The sequence below is a fragment of the Pristiophorus japonicus genome, chromosome 5, assembly GCF_044704955.1.
Source record: "Pristiophorus japonicus isolate sPriJap1 chromosome 5, sPriJap1.hap1, whole genome shotgun sequence".
In the NCBI taxonomy this organism is placed as follows: Eukaryota; Metazoa; Chordata; class Chondrichthyes; family Pristiophoridae; genus Pristiophorus; species Pristiophorus japonicus.
Genome location: NC_091981.1, coordinates 219,761,152 through 219,783,013, shown reverse-complemented (window position 1 = coordinate 219,783,013; position 21,862 = coordinate 219,761,152).

Here is a 21,862-nt window from a genome sequence, read left to right as displayed (position 1 = left end):
TTGGCTGGCTGGCTGGCCACCTATTCAGGTGGTGAAGAAGCCCCGGCGATCAGGTCTGGCGCCTGCCAGCAAGATAAGTGTGGTGCGGGGCGGTATCGATCATGGAAGCTAGGGGTTCCGGGGTGGCAGCAGCCCAGAAACAGGCAGTAGCTTTGGACACCTGGCAGTAAGCCTCTCTCAAAATACATCCGGCTACATGGGCGGTTTTAAAAGGTCCATAAGGCTACCGGCCCTATTTTGAAGACATTAACACCAGATGAAGGCCAATAGAAATCGGCCCCTAGGGGGAGAAATTGGCTGCACGAGACATTGTGCAGCACTCTGCTGCTACCATCCCTCTTTCTCTCTTTAGCGCTCCAAAGGAAGTGATATTGCGTGATTTAGCGCTCCACTTCCTTCCTGGAACGCTAAACTGGAAGTTCACGTCGGCTTCACTTGTGTAGCTCCAGGTGATACTTTGCCGCTCCCGCAAAAGTTATCAGCCCTAACGGGGTGCTACACAATTTCTAACCCCCAGTCTTTGAACAGAATTTTTTTTAAAATCAGACCAGAAGTCAGTAAGTAGTAGAAAAAGGACATAGGCAGACCCATGTCTTAATCAGGAAGAGTTTGTGAGCTAGAAATTGAGTAGCGCCTAGTTTGGGGCGATAATTTTTGCGGAAGCGCAAAAGTATTGATGGGCGCTGCATAATTCAATCAAACACGAACTTCCGGTTTAGCGCTCCACAAATCAAGCGCTACCACTTCCCTTGGAGCGCTAAACAGAGCAAGAGGGGCAGTAGGGGTAGAGCACTGCACAATGTCCTGTGCAGTGCTGCCGGAATCACATGTTTCTTCCCTCCTTTAAAGGGAAGAGCCAATGCTGAGATGAGTTCCAGCTAAGTCTGGGGATGTTACGCGACGGTGCCTGTGATCCATGAGGAGCAGCCACGAGCAGTCTAAGAGAGTGCAGGGCTGCTCAATCATGGCATGGAATAAATGGAACAAACAGCAAAACAGGGTGAGAATAACATTTTGGCCTACCTGACCACCAATGCCTTTAATTACCATTCCCCAAGCGGCCGGCCAAGGTCACAACGTCTCCGGCAGTTACCGTTGTTGATGTCTGGCGATGCTGCAGGGGGCGGAAGTGAATTTAGGATCCAGAGCGATAATGGGATGGCGTCATGATCTCCGGGGTGCAGGAAATCGAGACATTAAGGTGTAGCCTCAGTGCTAACCCGCCATGCAGGTTCGCGGGCATCAGTAATTTTGCCGTGCCCGGTCGCTAAGCTGTTATCACCCATTATCGCCACCCCCCGGAGACGCTAATGAGAGGCGCAAAGGAAGCCAATTTCTCCCCCTGTTTTTACATTAAGTAGAGGTCCCACTGAAGTTGAACTGATTTTGCCAATTGAAATTCATTTTACCCAGTGTTCTGTATGTTTTACCTGCTATGGAATAAAGTAGCTTACAAATCAAACCAAATAACACCTTGCCTCGTGTTAACTTCGTCCATCTTTGAGAGATTAAAGGAGTGAAGCTGCTTCAGATAAAGATTCTATCCAGATCACAAGGAAATTATATTGTTGTGCTCCCAGATTCTCCTACATTAGCACATATTGGATAGTGCGAGTGAACTTCTGTAGAAAGGACTTTTTAAGGGATTGACTGACACCATCGAATCCAAGTAAATACTTGCAGTAGACCTGAATTCGCAACAAGCCCCAACACTATGCAGGTTGAGAGATTTTCCCAAGGCTAACCATAGTAAGCTGACAATTATGACAGGTTACCAGTTTCAAATATATAGCTAGAGCCACCATTGCTCTAATGCAGAAGTATCATGAAAGAAACAAGGGCCAATTTCTTCCCAGATCTTACACTGTTGGAACTTTGGTGTGGTGGAATATCCCTCTGCCTCTTGCACATATCCTGAATCAGGCCAATTTACTGGGAACAGTGTCATCTGAGTATGTCAAACTGGCTTCCAGTGAGTTTCCCACCTACGCTGGGGAGTCTGACTTGGGGAGGTGGGAAAGTGCAGGCCTTGGGAGCCTATAGCAACAAAGTGTTCCTGCTAGTTTTTAAATTTCCAAACAATTGTGACATCTCCACTATCGATTACACTTCCTTGCAGTCTATAAAATTTCAATTCTAAAACCATAGCAATGCTATGCTAGGGGTGCATCATTTTTGGCATCCAGAAAGGGTAGACTTAATTTAATTCTGTTGCTAAGGGAGCTAAGAGGAATGTTTTTGAAGGTAATCGATCCCCTCTGGTGGTCTTGCTCCTTAGTAGAATTTGTGCCATCACTCATTTGGCAAGAGTTCCATTGACCTAAACAAAGGGATAATGGGTCAATTTCCTGGGGTAGCCTAAGAACTCCCCAGATCTGTCCTCAAGAGGTGCAGGGGAATGTGGGTGCTGGACTTGTCTGCTCCTCCCCAGACCATAATTTGGGGAAAATTTAAGCGGGGCAAAAGCTCTTGTAACTGTGCCTCCCCGGAGGCGATCCACCCACTTTCCGCCCTCCATGGCCCTTGGAACTTTGACTCCAATCATTCTAAAAAGGCTTTTATTATTTCATGTAAGAATACTTTGCATATCTCTTTTACATGGAGTGTAAACATCTGTACCCATCACTCTGATGATGTTAAAGCCGAGGTAAAGAATGCTATCTCACTTTTTACACCCAGCTTCATTATCAAGCATAATGGATTAGGTGCACAGTAAAGCTCTCAATGCTGATTTAATTCCAATCTCAGAGGAGCATGCCTACATCACAACTTTCCACACCAACTTTCCTCATAGCCTCTCTTTTTCTCTTTCCCATGGCAGCTGTTGATGATTCTGACATTCCATTTACACCCTATCGACACTCATCTTTTGTTTCTTAACTTGTCCTATTACTATCTCCTTTTGCCTTGCACTATCCCTTTTGTCTCTTAATCTCTTCTGCCTTCCACCCTATCACAGACCTTCCCTTTGTTTTTTTTCCTCCCCTCCCATTTCCCTGCCCCTACATTTGCTTAAAAACATGTTTTTTCCAGTTCTGACGAAGGGTCATCGACCTGGAACATTAACTCTATGGGGGCAAAATTTCCCCTCGCCCAATTGGGGGCAGTAACCTTCCGGGGCCAGGATTTTTATCGCCCGGATGTCCCGCCCCTGACGTGGAATTGGTCTGTGCTCCCTTCAAAGGAAGTGGAACGCTGTCTCCGGCGCTCCGCTTCCTTGGAGGGGCGCTCCTGGGCCGGCAGCATGACATTGACGTGCTATAATGCTCCCCCCCCTCAATTAAAGGGGAGGGCTGCTGCGGACTCTGTAGGCCCTGTAGAGGCCAGCCACTGGGCTACCAGGGACGCGATCGACCAGGCCAGCAACCCAGTACCCAAAACGGAGTGCCGGGCTGCATGATGGTGGCCCGGTTGACACGAGGGCCGCCGTGGTCGGACTGACGCAACAGTCGTCCGACAAAATAAAATGGCGGCCCTGGGTGTTAAGGGCCTCCCCTTTAAGCGGTGCCTTGGCCGCGTCAATTTCCCCTTCAGGGCGCAAAGGGGTTGGTGCAGGGTGTTGAGGGGTTGGCGGCACCGTGATGACGTCATCACTGGTTGTGTGCCGGCCCGAGGCGCTAATCGCGGGGCGTGGCGCTACCAGCACAGCACCCCCCAAACCTCCGGGGCAATTTCCCCGGCCCTCCTCTAGACAAAAACGCCACTGCGCTCCATGGAAGCAGTAACGGGGCTATAAAACGGGGCAATTTCAACCCCTATTACTCTCCACACAGATGCTGCCTGACTTATTGAGTATTTCCAGCATTTTCTGTTTTATTTCCTAGTAGATTGTCTGAGTGCCAAGCTATGGCTCCTTCAGTGCTGTGAAGTCGTATCTACCAGTAACCAAACTGAAACTGTCCAAACACATATAACATAAAATTCTTATAGACATTAAAGAAAGGAGACCACCCCATCGGATGAACCCAGTTTAATCAAAGAACATTGAATGCAACCAGAAGCATGCAGGTATAAGTATGTGTCCCAATTAATCGACAGCTCTGAGAGAGAGAGAGCCAGTCCCAAGGGGAAGATGCCATTCTGCCCTGCAGTTTCCTGTCTCTGTTACCTCTCCCTCGCAAAATATCAATTCTTTGCTTCAATATGCCATTAAATTCCTCCTTTGCTCACTGGTTAAAATTCCTCTCTGCACTAAATACCACACACATGGGAATTTGATGCAGATGTATGAATGGCTGTTACATAAATAGGGACAAAGGGATTTTATTCTGCAAGAACAAACAAGCAAACTTTCAGCTTTTAATACAATGTGGTAATTTAGAGATACGTTTTTCTGCTGCAGTCCACTCCCTGATCAATTGGACAAATTGCAAATCTTGCTTTTCTACGCTGACTGCCTCTGGGTAAGTTATGACTGACTGCTTTCTGTATTTAATCTGAATCATACATGGCAAATTTTTGCGCACTGTGGCCATTGGGCTAAGGAATAGAGGGTGAGAAATTCCTGACGCCCTGCTTGGGGACAGTAACCCAGTCGGGAGGGACTTCCTGTGCCCGACGCGAATGTCCCACCCCGGCTGCGAAATTGGGGTTACCACCCCTCACAGGAATGGAGCGCAATGTCGCGCGCTCCACTTCCTATTGGGGCAGTAAGCGGAGCACTGCTCGCGCGGGTTTGGCAGCGTTACGCAGCTTCCCCTTGTATTGCTGACATGTTTCAGTGCCCCTCCCCTTCCATTAAAGGGGAGGGCCGCTGCGCTCTCTGGAGAACCTCTGATGGCCTCCACTGGGCTCCCAGGGCGGTGTGGTGCCGTGGTCGCAACTCGGCACCCAAATGGAGTGCTGGGTTGCATGATGGCAGCCCGGGCCACGCCACAGAGGAGCAAGACAGGCCGACCGGTGAGTCAGTCAAAACAGCAAAATGGTAGCACGCGGTGCAGCGCACCTCCTCTTTAACTTCCACCCCGCGAGCGGAGATCGGCCCGATTCGCGACCTGTGAGGCTGGCACTGACACCACTCGCAGCAGCCTCGCTGAGCACTGGCCAATTTCCACTGCAGGGCACTAAGGGGTCGCCGCAGGGTGCTAGGGGTCGCCATGCACGGCGATGATGCCATCGCTGGTTGCACAGCAGCCCAGAGCACTGCTAGCGGGCGTGGCGCTACCGTGTTAATGCCTCCGCTAACTCCCACGTAATTTCGCAGGAGCCGGTAGCATGCCCCCATCCCCTGGGCGAAAACAGGTTTGCGTCCCCCTTAGTGCCCCCTGGAGGTGCTAGCAGGAGGCACACGACTGGGAAATTTCGCCCCAAAAGTTCCTCTCATTCACTTAATAAAATGTTTGCCTCCATTGATGTCATATTTTTAGCTACAGTACTAACAGAACTAAAATTACATTCAGTAAAGTGTCTGATGTGTTCTCTTCAGTAATGTTAGCCCCCATAATGAGGAAGAGGACAAAAATGAGGCTGCCTTGTATCACTATTGCAGGTAGAGAAAGGAGTTAAACTTTTCAGTGTGAATACAGGAAGCTAAATCTTTCCCACTGAAAAATAATAGGCAAAAATATGGAAGAAAAAGATTTGGAGCTGAATTCCAAATTTTTGAGTGTACATTGGCATGATGGAAAGCAACCTCTACCTCACAGGGTCTTGAGGCACAATTGCCTTTATTCTACTCAGCAATGCTTCACACTGCAGAATAAATATTAATGAAATAATTACCATGGGTAAGAATTCCAGAGGGGCATGGGGTAAGAAATTGCCTTGCATAAATGCTGCTGTCCCCTCCTTCCTCAGTTACCAAATTAAGTGAGAACTTTCTGAGAAAAATATTAAAATGAGCCTTTCAGTAGGCGGTGTCAATAGTCCAAGTACTCTTTCTGCATTATGCATTACAGAGATTGCAGACGGTGCATCATTTTAAGAAAATAGCAGTAGGTTTTTTGTATTAATTTAGTTCCCATTCAGTCTCAAAATTTAGCTCAATTCAGAGATCCCAGTATGTAATAGATTACTCTACTTTAATGGCTTAACTCATTACATTATTTAATATTAAACATCATAATGTATAAATTGGAAGATGAATAATGAGGTCTTCTACAGAGAAGGTTTAATAAATCTTACACTTTTTCTCAACAAATGCGTGTGGGTAAAGCTTAAACATTTGCTATAAAGAAACTCTTGAATTTAGTATTATGAAAACATCACTTCCAAGTGTAAAAGGTTAGATATATGGCAGCAGCAACAGCAGATAACACGATAATGTCACTTTCATTAATTCCTTGGGCTCCAGATTGTGCCAGAAATTGGTGTTTGATCTATTAATTAAAATGTCTGCAGCTACACCTGCCCATTTATCATTGAATGGTCCACACAGGGCGGGTGGGTGGGAAGGAGGGGTAATAATTTCTAATTGGACCTTCAATCTACCGCGAGGAGTAGAAATTGGAATAGTGTCAAACAGACTTGCTGCTGTGGAGCCCTGTGTTGGAGGATACTGGTATATCGCTCATACTTTGCCAGTTAGGAGTGCTATAGCAAACTCACAACAAAATTATCACGCCTCTGAAAAATAAGATTCTCACCATGAAATGTGACAAGAATCATTTTTTTGCGAGACTTAGTGAGGTGGTATCTAGTTTGCTAACCTTGAAAATCTGTCTGTTGCAACAATACAAATAGAACTCAGTATTCTGGCAGGAGGCAAAGCACAGCAACTTCTTGCAGCAAGTTTTTAAACTAACTGGAAGCTATTAAAAAATCAGAAATATGTTACAACCCTAAAATCAATAATGAACCCTTAAAAGCTACAGGAAGAATGAGATATGTCAGTGCCATAGAGAATAATTTGATATTGCTGAAATGTAATTTTTCTAGAGATTGGCATCTTTTTCTTTTCTTAAATGTTTGATGAATTTTGTGTTCTTGACATGAGGGATGTCAGGCCTTTACAATAGAACAATTTTCCATTTTTGTATCCGTTGTCAGCATCAGAAAGACTTTCATTCCAGAGTTAGAAGGACTAGTGATAATTGAATTACATGAATACATGTTAAGTATCTAGCTAGTGAGGTCAGGCCAGCAGAAGCAGAAGATTCTTATACAATCTTACAGCACAGAAGGAGGTCATTGAGCCCCCCACCATGCTTATGCTGGCTCTTTGCAAAAGCTATCTAATTTGTCCCACTTTCGCACTCTTTCCCACAGCCCTGCAAAATTTTACTTTTCAAATATATATCCAATTCCCTATTCAAAGGCACTATTGTTGGCCCAGAAATTGCGGTTGGAGGCTTTCCGCAGGCGGATGCCTCTGACCACAAAAAAAATTACAAAAATACCTGTTGGTCCTGGAGGAACGAACACTTCCGCTCCGAGACCTTTATTCACAGCCCAGTGCAGAGGCCCATGCATCCCAGGACCATACAGGCATCCTGGGATCATGTGGTCCTGGACCACCAATGAAAATGTAGTATTCCCGTTGATAGTAATGGTGAGTTCTATTTGTACTCAGCTCCCATTACTATGAATGGGATTATCCCCCAAAACACAGAAACATAATACATAAATTAAAAAAAAATACCTCATTATTTTAAATTAATAATAACTGAATTAAATTAAAGGTTTTAGAAAAAATATATTTTTTGAAATTTGTTTACTATGTTTTAATAGTGTTAAAAATAAACTTAACTTAATGGACAGGGTTTTTAATACAAAAATTAGTCATAAATGTATTTTTTCTATCTTTTAAAAGTCTTACGCTGGTAAAACCAGGCGTAAGGGTTTTAAGGACATTGGCTGGGCAGGATTTGCGAATAGCGCAAATCTTCGCCCGCGAAAGCCCTTCTGCCGGGGATGCATGCGATCTGTCAAAATAAATGTTGTCAGATCGCAAGTGCTGGGTTTAGGAGCATGTGCAGTGCACGCCTAAACCTGCAAGTTGTGGGGCTTCGTCGGGCTCATGCGCATATCGTACACACCCGGAGAGGCTGCAATTTATGTTTCTTGAGCAGATCCTTGAGAAGGCGGCTGACCCACCAGCTACCACTTCTAACACATGCAAATTAGCAAATCAGAGGATTAGGGAAATATCCCAGCATTCATCCCTCTGAAATGTGTTTATACTTGTTTTTCTGCACCAGACCCTTACAGCTGGCAGAGAAAGGAAACTTTCAACCCATGATGTTGGGCTGGTTTTTCACCCAGGTGCTAGAGATGAAAAAGGATTGTACTAACCTACTGCACCACCCAGTAAGCAGCTGTGTTTTTCAGCTTTAATCATCTTATCTCTGCTTTATGTAAGCAAGACACTTAAGGGGTAGAATTTCCGCAGGATAACTGGTGTAACTTTGGTGGAAGATTAGTGAAAATCGCAGAGAAACGTGTAAACAGCTGCTGGGGTTTCTGCCAGATGGTGGGAGGGTGGGAAAAACCCTGTGGAGGTTCCAGGCGTGGTATCAATTGTTTCTCCACCTGCTTCCGACTTAGCCCTTCGGACAGCATTGATGAGATTTCCCATTTCAGCAAGATCGATCCACAGGCTGCAGGAAACACGTTCAAAACAATGGGGGGGAATTTTCACCTATAAGGGTGAATGCAGTATCACATGTGAATTGATCCTGGATGCATATGAGAAAGACATTTGCTAAGCTCTGAAAGATTGCCAAGATAATGTGGTTCCAATATCACCCTGCAAAACATCCCACTTAAGCAAGTAATAGCACTTTACTTTTAGCTTAGTACAGCAGCATAGAGGAAACATACCCAGTATCTTGGAAACGTTCACATGTTTCTTCAGGACACAATGTATTGCTGCCATATGCACATAAATCTTGTAAGCTAGTAACACCAAGCATGTTACCAACACAAGCTAACTGTGTGCTGTATGTTCATGGACTCACAAAAGGTGGATGGTAGCCTTGGAACTTTGGTGACACTGTCACTGCTCTTCCTAATTTTACTTCATGTTCCTTTTTTTTATTTGTTCCTGGGATGTGGGCGTCGCTGGCAAAGTCAGCATTTATTATCCATCAGTAGTTGCCCTTGAGAAGGTGGTGGTGAGTCGCCTTCTTGAACTGCTTATGGTGAAGGTATTCCCACAGTGATGTTACGGAGTTCCAAGATTTTGACCCAGCGATGATAAAGGAATGGCAATATATTTCCAAATTAGGATGGTGTGTAACTTGGAGGGGAACTTGCACACTGCAGCCACGGTGTGCTGGTTCTGGAGGGAGTGAATGTTTAATGTGGTGGATGGGGTGCCAATCAAGCGGGCTGCTTTGTCCTGGATGGTGTCGAGCTTTTTGAGTGCCGTTGAAGCTGCACTCATCCAGACAAGTGGAGAGTATTCCATCACACTTCTGACGTGTGCCTTGTAGATGGTGGAAAGGCTTTGGGGATTCAGGAGGAAGGACACTCGCTGCATAATACCCAGCCTCTGACCTGCTCTTGTAGCCACAGTATTTATGTGGCTGATCCAGTTAAGTTTCTGGTCAATGATGATCCCCAGGATGTTGATGGTGGAGGATTCAACGATGGTAATGCCGTTGAATGTCAAGGGGCGGTGGTGAGATGCTCGCTTGTTGGTGATAGTCATTGCCTGGCACTTGTGTGGCATGAATGTTACTTGCCACTTATCAGCCCAAGTCTGAATGTCGTCCAGGTTTTGCTGCATGCGAGCATGGACTGCTTCATTATCTGAGGAGTTGCAAATGGAACTGAACACTGTGCAATCATCAATGAACATCCTTATATATCTAATAACAGGCATGAGCAGTTGCACACTGGAAGGGGCCTTCCAAACGTGCACTCTATTCGGGAAGAGAGCCTTTCAAATTCTTGGCCTGGAGGCAAAACACACTAAAACACAACTGCACCAGAATTTGTTAAAGAGTTATTAATTTTGGGTTACATTTGCATTTTGGTCTGTACCTGTATTATCCATGCTGTAATTTTATGTTATAATGTTTCTGCAACAAGAGAATCAGCTTATGCGGGGTTACATTCTATGGTCATTCAGCAATTTGTCTTAATATTAAGCCAACAGGCATGAAACTAAGCTGGTGGCCTTGGTAATTTGAAGTGTTTATTCGCTACCCAAGAGAGACATAACTGCATCAAAGCTGCCTATTTATGCAAATTTCTGTAGCTTTGAAACAATGTGAAGACTTCAGGGGTCAGTGAGTAGTAAGCTAGGCTATCAACACAAAGACTGTGTCCATTTAATGTTGATAACCGGCCAAAATGCAAAATATTGCAGATGCAGGAAATCTGAAAGAAAAAACGAAAACGCTGGAGACGTTCAGCAGCTCAAGTGGCATCCACCAAGAAAGAAAGACTTGCATTTATATAGCGCCTTTCACAGCCACTGGACGTCTCAAACTGCTTTACAGCCAATGAAGCACTTTTTGGAATGTAATTACTGTTGTAATGTGGGAAATGCAGCAGCCAATTTGCACACAGCCAGCTCCCAGAAACAGCAATGTGATAATGACCAGGTAATCTGTTTTGTTATACTGATGGAGGGATAACTATTGGCCAGGACACCGGGGATAACTCCCCTGCTCGTCTTCAAAATAGTGCCATGGGATCTTTCACATCCACTTGAGAGAGCAGACGGGGCCTCGTTTTAACGTCTCATCCGAAAGCACGAGACAGTTGGCGTTTCAGCTACAAACCCTTTCTCAGCGTATTCTCAAAGGGCACTGCCTGATCCGCTGAGTGTTTCCAGTGTTTGCTCTGGTTAGGGTTAGGGATAGGGCTAGGGCTAGGGTTAGGGTTAGGGTTAGGTTTAGGGTTAGTGGGCCATTCTGAGTTAATTAAACATTAAAAGATGTTGGGGCCAACATTCGGCCTTCTGATAAGGCCTCTGGCCGCTTGAAAGCAGCTGAATGGCTGCCGACGCGGCGGACTAGCTGACGTTCGCGGAATTGACCTCAGGGTTTTTTGCAGCGGCATGAGGATCCGCCCCGCTCCCCCCACTACTGCCCCGTTCCTGGACATGCGTCCTTAACGACATCATCAGAGCGCGCACCGCAGCGCCTCTGCCCCAGAATGAAAATTCAGGTCAAGAAATCTTGCGGCCGCCTGTCGGTGACCCTGACAGTTTTTGGGTCGGTGCACAGTGCCGTCTCAAGACCGCCAGCAGACTTTAAAGGTGTGTCGCGTGCATCTCCATGTTTTTGGTTGAGAGTTTTTCGGATTTCTCACAAGTATGTCAGTTGCCCTTTTCAGAGCGGCATTGAGTGCTGGTGGGCTAGGATCCTCAATCTGCACAATACCGAGGCCTCATTGTGGAGGTTGTGCTTGTGGAGGCAATGGGCTCAGTGCGGGCAGCCTCCTGCACATTGTGCACGGCAGGGAGGCACGCAGAAGGTGGCTTCGCCATCTAAACCCTGCAAGGGAAGTGCAGAACCGTCTCATTGCTGCTCATTTCCAATGAGTTCATGCCCACTTCACCCTTCATCTTTGCATCTCCAGGGCCATCCCAATGAGCCCTTTCACACACCATTGCCCACAGTGAAATGAGAGACCTGCACAGATATGGGAACAGAAAATAAAGATTTATTGCACAAGAAAGAAAGGTGCAAAAAACATACACATAATCATTTCTCACCCTTGTGCATCTCCTGATAACTCCTCTAATGCAAGCATATTCTCGTACTATGCCGCAGTGTCTCCCCTGTGGCTGCATCATGGGTTTGGGAAGGCTGCTGTGTTTCAGGTGTCGAAACTACAGGTGTCCTTCACCCTCGACCAGCATGGCCCTGGAAGGGCTTGCTGCAGACTGGGCAGCACAGTCCTCAGTGCGTTCAGTCGGCCTTGGTTCGGGCGAGTACATGCTTGTCGACAATGGCGGTGTGACAGGTCTGGGGCCAGGACTGCTGTGATCCTGAGAGATCACATCACCATGATGGTCAAAGGAGCCTGTGCCACTCCCCAGGGGCAGCACCTCACCATCGTCACCAATCTGATGGAGCATAGGTCGGTGGTTTGGCGCGACACCGGAAGGTCCCCCATGGACCGTGTTGGACCCAGCCGCGATGGCAACAGTCAGCTCTCACGTGGCATCCAGCTGAGACTGCATGAGAGCAGACACAGTCTCAATGCCACCAGAGATGACAGCAGTAAGACACTCCATGGCCTGTTGATCAGAGTGCATAAGAGCATTCTGAGCGTCCAGGGCCGTGGCCATCCTATCCAATACAGCACTCAGACGTTGGCGCCCTCGCGCCTGTGCTGTAATGGCAGCTGCCACATCGCCAATGACAAGCGGCATCACAGCTGGATCCGCATGGTCAATCTGGGAGTCCACCATAGTCTGTACACTGGCAATGATGGGATCCATGGTGTACACACAGCTGTCCACAATGTAGGAGGTGGACTCCTCCATACTCCTGACCACTTCTGACAGGCTCTCCAACACCCTTGCCATTACCCTCAACATCTGGGAATGCATGGTCTCCACCCTTCTTTCGTAAGCCCCAACATCAATGGGCTCGTCTGAGTCCTCTGCAGCAGAACTTGTGTGTGACCTCGCCGCCCCCCCCCAGAGAGATGAAACCCGAGGTTGCCTTGGCTCTTCACCATGCTGCAGCTGGCTAGGCCCCGGTGCATCACTCAGTGCAGACCACTCTGCTAAATTTGACTAATCCGACCGCGTACTCCCAGTATCTGAGCTGGCGCGTGTGACTGTAGGAAGCAGTGATGCAGTGCTGCCAGCAGTGTCTCCCCCTTCCTCGCCCTCATCGGACATTGCGCCAACATATGGAGTCGCTTCTAGGGTGTCCTCATGGCTATGGCTGTCAGTGCCCACAAGGCTGTCATTATGGCTGTCATGTATGTAACCTTCATGTAACTTCACTGCAATACTGTATACACTTGAGAAATGCACACATTGACCACAGCGGGTGAACTTGTGGGAGACACTCCTCATCTGGTCATTCAGGTATATAAAGGGAGGTCCCACGCAGGGTCATCACTTCTTGGTCCTGTGAATAAAGGTGCAGGTCACAGAGTGACCTTGTCCATGGAATGTGCCTCGTGTGGATTTGTGGTATTGTGCAAGGACTTTACAGTGGCGACGAGAAACGGGAATCAACGACCCACGAGAATGGCCACCGGTAGCATAGAGGAACGGTACTGTGTTGGTGAGAACTGGGACGATTTCATTGAGAGGCTTCAGCAGAGCTTTGTCACAAAGGACTGGCTGCGAGATGCAGCGGCCAACAAGCGAAGGGCTCATCTACTGACCAGCTGTGGATCTAAGACTTACGCGCTCATGAAAGACCTGCTAGCACCCGAGAAGCCGGCGAACAAAACCTTTGAAGAGCTCAGCAAGCTAATCAGTGAGCACCTCAAACCGGCGAGCAGCATACACATGGCCCAATACAGATTTTATACCCACCGACATCAGGAAGGACAGAGCATACCGAACTTCGTTGCGGACCTCCGGCGTTTGGCCAGCCTCTATAAGTTCACAGACGCCTGCAGGGGGGAGATGCTAAGGTATTTCTTTATTGAGGGCATCGGTCATGCCTGGATTTTTAGAAAGTTAATTGAGACCAAGGACTTGACCTTGGAAGCAGCGGCGTTGCTGGCTCAGACTTTTATGGCAGGGGAGAAGGAAACCAAGATAATATACGCGCGCAACTCTGACTCCAACGTGGCGATGGATCAGGGAGTCAATATCATAAACGCGACTCAGAGCCCAGCAGTCAGGCAAGGGCAGTTCAACACACCCCAGGCAGCAATAGACCCCAGAACAGGTTTTCAACACAGACAATGGCAGGCTGAACGGACATTTTCACCATCCCAGTGGACAATGCATTCTGGGATGGGGCCATTGACACCCACTAACAGGGTGCTCAAGAGCTGTCAAAGGGACAATCAGCGAGGAATGCCTTGTAACAGCTCTTTTGTTCACAACAATGGGAATCTCAGTTCATGCTGGAGGTGTGGGGGCAGACATGCTGCTAGGATTTGCAGGTTTCAACAGTTCGCCTGCAGAAACTGTAACCTCACTGGCCATTTAGCCAGAATATGCAGGAAGCCTGCGACCAGGCTAATTTATGAGGCAGATGGACCAGAGGAGGGATCTGTGAGGCAGGATGACACGTGGGGCAAATCAATGGATGCTGAAGTTCAGCGGGTTCATGTGGCAAACATTCACAGCCCATATACCAAAACGCCATCTATGATGATGAAGGTACGCATGGAGCTGGACACGGGGGCCAGCCAGTCACTCATGAGTGTTCAACAATTCGAAAAGCTATGGCCACTCAAAGCCAGCAGACCCAAACTAGAACGCATTGAGACTCAATTACAGATGTACACCAAAGAAATCATTCCAGTGCTAGGCAGTGCAATGTTGGCTGTCACACACAATGGATCAGTGAACCGGCTGCCACTCTGGATTGTCCCGAGCAATGGTCCCGCACTGTTGGGGAGGAGCTGGTTAGCTGAGATGAACTGGAAAAGGGGGGAATATGCACGCAGTGTCATCTGTGGAGCGAAGTTCATGCTCACAGGTCCTACAGCAATTTGAGTCGCTATTCCAACCTGGCGTCGGGACGTTCAAAGGTACCAAAGTAGTGATTCGCGTCACCCCGGACGCCAGACCAGTGCACCACAAAGACAGAGCTGTGCTGTATGTGATGCGGGAGAAAATTGAAAGCGAATTGGACCGTTTGCTGAGAGAGTGCATCATCTCGCCCGTTGAATTCAGTGACTGGGCGAGCCCCATTGTTCCCGTCCTAAAAGCGGATGGCTCGGTCAGGATCTGTGGCGACTACAAGGCCACTATCAACCGAGTGTCACCACAAGACCAATACCTGCTTCCAAGAGTGGAGGATCTTTTTGCCACGCTGGCAGTCGGCAAGCTGTTCACCAAGTTGGACCTCACTTCAGCCGACATGACCCAAGAACTGGCCGACGAATCCAAACTACTGACCACAATCACCATGCACAAGGGACTGCTTGTTTACAACAGGTGCCCATTTGGCATTCGATCAGCGGCCGCGATCTTTCAAAGAAATATGGAAAGCCTGCTCAAATCCATTCCTGGAACGATCGTATTCCAGGACGACATCCTCATCATGGGTCGAGACACCGAGGAACACCTCCACAACCTGGAGGAGGTGCTATGCCGACTGGACCAGGTAGGCCTGCAACTCAAGAAGCCTAAGTGTGTGTTTTTGGCTTCTGAAGTTGAGTTTCTGGGCAGGAGGGTTGCTGCAGACTGGATTTGGCCTACCGAATCCAAAACAGAGGCGATTCGACGGGCACCCAGGCCCTGCAACACATCGGAGTTGCGTTAATTTCTGGGACTCTTGAACTATTTCGGGAACTTTCTGCCGAACTTAAGCACATTGTTGGAGCCGCTACACGTGCTCCTGCGTAAGGGTTGCGATTGGTTTTGGGGGGGACTGTCAAGAACGGGCTTTCAATCAGGCGCGTAACCTACTCTGTTCAAATAAGTTGTTGACCCTGTACGACCCCCGTAAGAAATTTGTTCTGACATGTGATGCATCGTCCTATGGGGTTGGGTGCGTGTTGCAGCAGTGCAATGCTGAGGGGCAACTCCAACCTGTGGCTTATGCCTCCAGGTCGCTCTCTCAAGCAGAACGTGGATATGGGATGGTCGAGAAGGAAGCACTCGCATGTGTCTATGAGGTGAAAAAGATGCACCAGTACCTTTTTGGCAGGAGGTTCGAATTAGAAACGGACCACAAGCCATTAACATCTCTGTTGTCAGACAGCAAGGCTGTCAATGCCAATGCGTCAGCTCGCATACAGCGATGGGCTCTCACGATGGCTGCGTATGACTACACCATCCGACACCGGCCTGGCACTGAAAATTGCGCTGACGCGCTCAGCAGCCTTCCTCAGGCCACCACTGAGGGGGCAGCGGAGCAAAGCGCTGAGATGGTCATGGCCATTGATGCCTTTGACAGCGCAGGCTCCCCCATCACAGCCCGCCAGATCAAAATCTGGACCAACAAAGATCCCCTCCTATCTTTGATTCAGAAATGTGTCCTGACTGGGGATTGGGCGCCCACACATGAAGCATGCCCTGAGGAAGTCAGACCGTTTCACAGGCGGATGGATGAGCTCTCCATCCAAGCCGACTGCCTACTATGGGGCAGCCGGGTAGTCATGCCCCAGAGGAGCAGGGAAGCTTTCATCAGGGAACTCCACAGCGAGCACCCAGGAATCGTGCTGATGAGGGCCATTGCCCAGTCACACATTTGGTGGCCGGGAATTGATTCAGACCTGAAACACTGTGTTCGCAGGTGCACGACGTGTGCCCAGCTGGGTAATGCCCCCAGGGAGGCCCTGCTCAGTCCGTGGCCCTGGCCCACCAGGCCATCGTCACGCATTCATAGAAAACATAGAAACATAGAAAATAGGTGCAGGATTAGGCCATTCGGCCCTTCGAGCCTGCACCGCCATTCAATGAGTTCATGGCTGAATATGCAACTTCAGTACCCCATTCCTGCTTTCTCGCCATACCCCTTGATCCCCCTAGTAATAAGGACTACATCTAACTCCTTTTTGAATATATTTAGTGAATTGGCCTCAACAACTTTCTGTGGTAGAGAATTCCACAGGTTCACCACTCTCTGGGTGAAAAAGTTTCTCCTCATCTCGGTCCTAAATGGCTTACCCCTTATCCTTAGACTGTGACCTCTGGTTCTGGACTTCCCCAACATTGGGAACATTCTTCCTGCATTTAACCTGTCTAAACCCGTCAGAATTTTAAACGTTTCTATGAGATCCCCTCTCATTCTTCTGAACTCCAGTGAATACAAGCCCAGTTGATCCAGTTGTTCTTGATATGTCAGTCCCGCCATCCCGGGAATCAATCTGGTGAACCTTCGCTGCACTCCCTCAATAGCAAGAATGTCCTTCCTCAAGTTAGGAGACCAAAACTGGACACAATACTCCAGGTGTGGCCTCACCAAGGCCCTGTACAACTGTAGTAACACCTCCCTGCCCCTGTACTCAAATCCCCTCGCTATGAAGGCCAACATGCCATTTGCTTTCTTAACCGCCTGCTGTACCTGCATGCCAACCTTCAATGACTGATGTACCATGACACCCAGGTCTCGTCGCACCTCCCCTTTTCCTAATCTGTCACCATTCAGATAATAGTCTGTCTCTCTGTTTTTACCACCAAAATGGATAACCTCACATTTTTCCACATTATACTTCATCTGCCATGCATTTGCCCACTCACCAACCTGTCCAAGTCACTCTGCAGCCTCATAGCATCCTCCTCGCAGCTCACATAGACTAAGCGGGCACGTTTATGGGGAAAATGTTTCCCATTGTGGTTGATGCGTACTCAAAATGGATCGAGTGCATCATTTTGAATTCGTGCATGACATCCACCACTGTAGAGAGTCTACGTGCAGTCTTTGTGGCCCACGGTTTGCCTGACATCCTTGTTGCGATAATGGCCCATGTTTCACTAGCTACGAATTCCGGGAGTTCATGTCGGGTAATGGCATCAAACATATCAGGACAGCACCGTTCAAGCCGGCCTCCAATGGCCAGGTGGAACGTGCGGTCCAAATCATAAAACAAGGTCCCTCCCTTCAATGCCGCCTATCGCGTCTCCAGCTGGCCTATAGGTCCCGACCGCACTCGCTCACGGGGATCCTGCCCGCGGAGGTACTCATGAAACGAACACTTGGAACTCAGCTGTCCCTCATTCATCCTGTCTTGTCCAACATTGTTGAAGGCAAGCGCCTGTCCCAAAATGAGTATCATGACTGTAATTCAAGGGGGAGATGTATAGCAATTGGTGACCCCGTATTTGTTCTCAATCACGGTTTGGGGCCCAAATGGCTTGAAGGTACTGTAAAAGACAAAGGGGGGAATAGGGTCATCGTGGTTAAAATTAGCAATGGGCAGATATGCCGCAAGCATCTGGACCAAGTACAAAAAAGGTTCAGCATGGACTCTAAGGAACCTGAGGAAGATCATGAGATGGTATTCACACCACCGCCAGTGAACGAGCAACAAGAACATTCAGCAGCATGCACAGTCCCTGCGGTCAGCCCGGACAGGCCGAAATCACCACAGGTGACAGACACGCAGGCCAAGGCTCAACAGTCAGAGCCCCAACTGCGGCGCTCCACGAGAGAGCACAGACCACCCAACAGATTTAACCTGTGATCCCAATAAGACGTTGGGGGGGAGGTGATGTCATGTATGTAACCTTCATGTAACAACACTGCAATACTGCATATACTTGAGAAATGCACATCTTGACCACAGGGGGTGAACTTGTGGGAGACACTCCTCACCTGGTCATTCAGGTATATAAAGGGAGGTCCCACGTAGGGTCATCACCTCTTGGTCCTGTGAATAAAGGTGCAGGTCACAGAGTGACCTTGTCCACAGAATGTGCCTCGTGTGGATTTGTGGTATCGTGTAAGGACTTTACAATGGCATCGGCTCACACTCGCATCAGCGGTCTCTTCCGGGCTTTGGCTCACACTCGGGGACTCATCTGCAATCATAAATGGCACAAGGACTCCCGTGAGGGTGAGGTAAGGCATTGCAGTATGCAGCCTGCAAATTTCACATGATCATAAGCAAACGTGCGGTAGGCGATGGCACTTTCAGGGAGAGATGGCATTCACTTACCGATGCTGCCCCCAGCGGGATCGGCACGACCGGTGGCCACAGAGAAGGCAACATGTGGGCCCACTAGTCTCTGAAGCCTTTCTTGCAGGTAAGTGAGCTGCTGGATCTGTGACTTGCCACCACCGGTCCTCTGTTGCTCAACACGGTTGTTAGAAACCTTTGCCTGCAAAGCAACTAAGGCTTGCTGAGTAACAGTGTCATGAGGCCACAGCAATGAGTGCACAAGTATGTGTCCATTACATGCAGCTCTAACTCTGACATGAAAGGGAGCCTCCATTATGATAACACACACATATATACAGGCCTCAGCAATCAGATGGTGCTTCAGTGACTATATAGTGAAAGTTGGAAATAAGAGGCGACGGAGAGACTCACAGATGGAAGGTGAGGAGTTGGGGGAACATGTACTCACTTTCAGAAGGCAAATTATGTCGTTCAGCCTTATGTGGCATTGGGTCGTGGTGTGGTCATGAATGGAGGTCTCTGAGACCTCCACAGTGATCTCTCTCCAGGCATTAATGAAGACATCGTGAGTCGGTCTGCCTGTGTTGGGGTACAGAACGTGCCTCCTTCCCTCCACAGCCTCGATGAGTGTCTCTAGTTCCGTGTCCGTAAATCTGCTGGTTCTCCTTGCTCTTCCTGGAGAGCCATGCCCTCGATTCAAACTGCTTCCCTGCTCAGAGCCTAGCTGTAAACCCTGCTGAATTTCACGTCGCAATCGGCCACTCTGCACCCACACCGCTGCAAACAACCCATTCCCGCCACCAATACCGCTCCGCTCCTTTTTTTTAAGCAAAAATGCTAAATTCCGCTCTAATGGCTGCCATTGCGGCGGTAATGACTGGCAAAAAGCAGTAGGTGCACCCCGTTTCAGGCAGCGTTGAATTTCTACCCTGTGGTTTTCCCACAGCTCTAAGGGTGGTCCTGATTTGGCAGCCTCAGTGTTTGTTAGTTGGGCACGTCTAGCCCCCTCCTTACATTCTTAAGGAGCTGGCTTTCTCTCTCTCTTTCTTTCAGAGACGCTGGAACGATAAGTAAATCCAACCAGTTTGTAACAGAGAGGCAGTTTCAAAGATTTTAAATAGCTAGCTTGAAAGTGGACGTACACCTCAGATCAGTGAAGTTTTGTCTTATTTTTTATAAAACAAAAAGCATAAGGAAATGGCGAGCATTATTGTGAAACCTGCATTCTGTTCATTCATGGATTTTATGTAAAGTAAATCACTTTGTTTGTTTACAGTTGTGCCTACTCTTGCAGAGTGCTTTTCAATCCATGCACAGCCCACCATTGCACATGGTGGCCTGTGCAATATTGCAGTAGACAATATATGAAGCTAAGACGCTATATTATGATCCTCAGGTCATGCTACTTTTTAACTAAGTATCAGGCAATAAAATGGGTACAAATCAGATTGTAGGGGGTCACACAGTCTGCTTACAGGAGCAACCTGAACGCTGAACAATATCTAGTGCAAAACCTGAACATTTGTAACATTAGTGGCAGCTTTGGTTGTGTTCTGAATTGTCCTCATAGAGCAAAGGTGCTTTAAGACGCTTAAAATTTGAAACGGAACTAAACAATAACATATATTTAAAAATGTCTAAAAGATCAAAAGATGTAGACCATGCAGAAGAGCAAAAAAAGAGTTTCAACTAAAAGATGAGAGTTTCCGTTGGAGAGTGAAGAAGATGAATTCAAGGCCAATAAGAATGAGAAACTGCTTGAACTGGCAGAGAAACGCATATCAGCAGCGAGTCTGTTAGGTGAGCTGTGAACCCTTTGCTCATATTTGACCAGGAATGTGAAGCTTTCAAGCAGTTAAGATAAATGCATCAATCATTTTGTGATCTTGCAAGCAGCAGTGAGCCATCGTATGGGTGGGAGATCAGATGTCTCGCGCTGTCCCATGGATCAACTGCACAGTGACCCAGCTATTCAGACCATATACAGTGAGTCTGGGTTCGTGCCTTGGAACAGAACAATGAGTGAGGACAGAGAAATAAAGGCCTAGAAATTAACCTGGAGCCATTTTCGGCGAGAAAGAACAAATGGTGGCTGGCTCCAGAAGAGGAGCAGAATCCCAGTGCCTGGATGGCAACATGGATGTTGTCAATGAGCCCCTGTACCTTGGGAAATTCATCAGATGTTGCTATTTAGTGGGAAAGAATATGAAAATGTTAGCCCTGATCAACAATGCATCAGTCACCTGTTCCGATACATTTGTGAGCAGCAAATTGATTGACACTGCATAGCTTCCCAATGCTAGTCCAGAAGGAGGCAAAGACTTTGAAGTCGAGGGCAAAGGTGATCTTGATTACCACCGGCAATACCATTTCTATGATGGAAGTTGATTGTATGTTTCCTTGCAGCCGATGACCCAGCTCTGTAACCATCTCCTTGCTCAATATGAGTTTGAAAAAGACATGCTCCTCTCTTAATGCCGTGTGACTGTACTTAAGCTCTGGATATGATTGGTGGCATAATAGTTAATGTGGGTAGTATGGCTCTGTTGCAATCTGATGTCCCTGGTATGGGTTATCTATTCTTCCTTGTCCTCTTGTGTGATATCTGTGACGTGGAGCACTAAAAGACATGGAATGACAAGAGAAAAAAAACAGCACACCATTAAGCGATCCCTTCGTGACCGCTGGCCTTTGCTGGCTTTCACTTTAAATGGGAAAGTTTAGTGCTGTGCAGGAATAGGACAAGAAAACAGAAAGATTGCAGACTGTCTTTAAGGTGATTGGCAAAAGAACCAAATGTGACATGAGGAAAGACTCTTTTACAGAGCACGTGGTTAGGATCTGGAATGCACTGCTTGAAAGGGTGGCAGAAGCATATTCAATCTTGGCTTTCAAAAGGGAATTGGATAAGTACCCGAAGGGGAAAATTTTTGCAGGGCTATGGGGAAAGGGCGGGGGAGTGGAACTTGCGGAGGTGCTCTTGCAGGTAGCCAGCACGGGTTCGATGGGCCGAATGGCCGCCTTCTGTGCTGTAACCATTCTATGATTCATTATGCCCTAATTTGAATACATTTGGCTACTCAATAAAGTGTGAGAGTGAGCACCACCGGCAGATAACCAGGCGAGGAAGCGTGTGCACAGTGCACAGCAGGCGGAAAGCCAGAGTTCCACAAAACTCGATTTCCAGACTCAGCTCGCCAAACAACTGCCAACAAAGGCACTTTCACCAGCAAGGATTTCTACT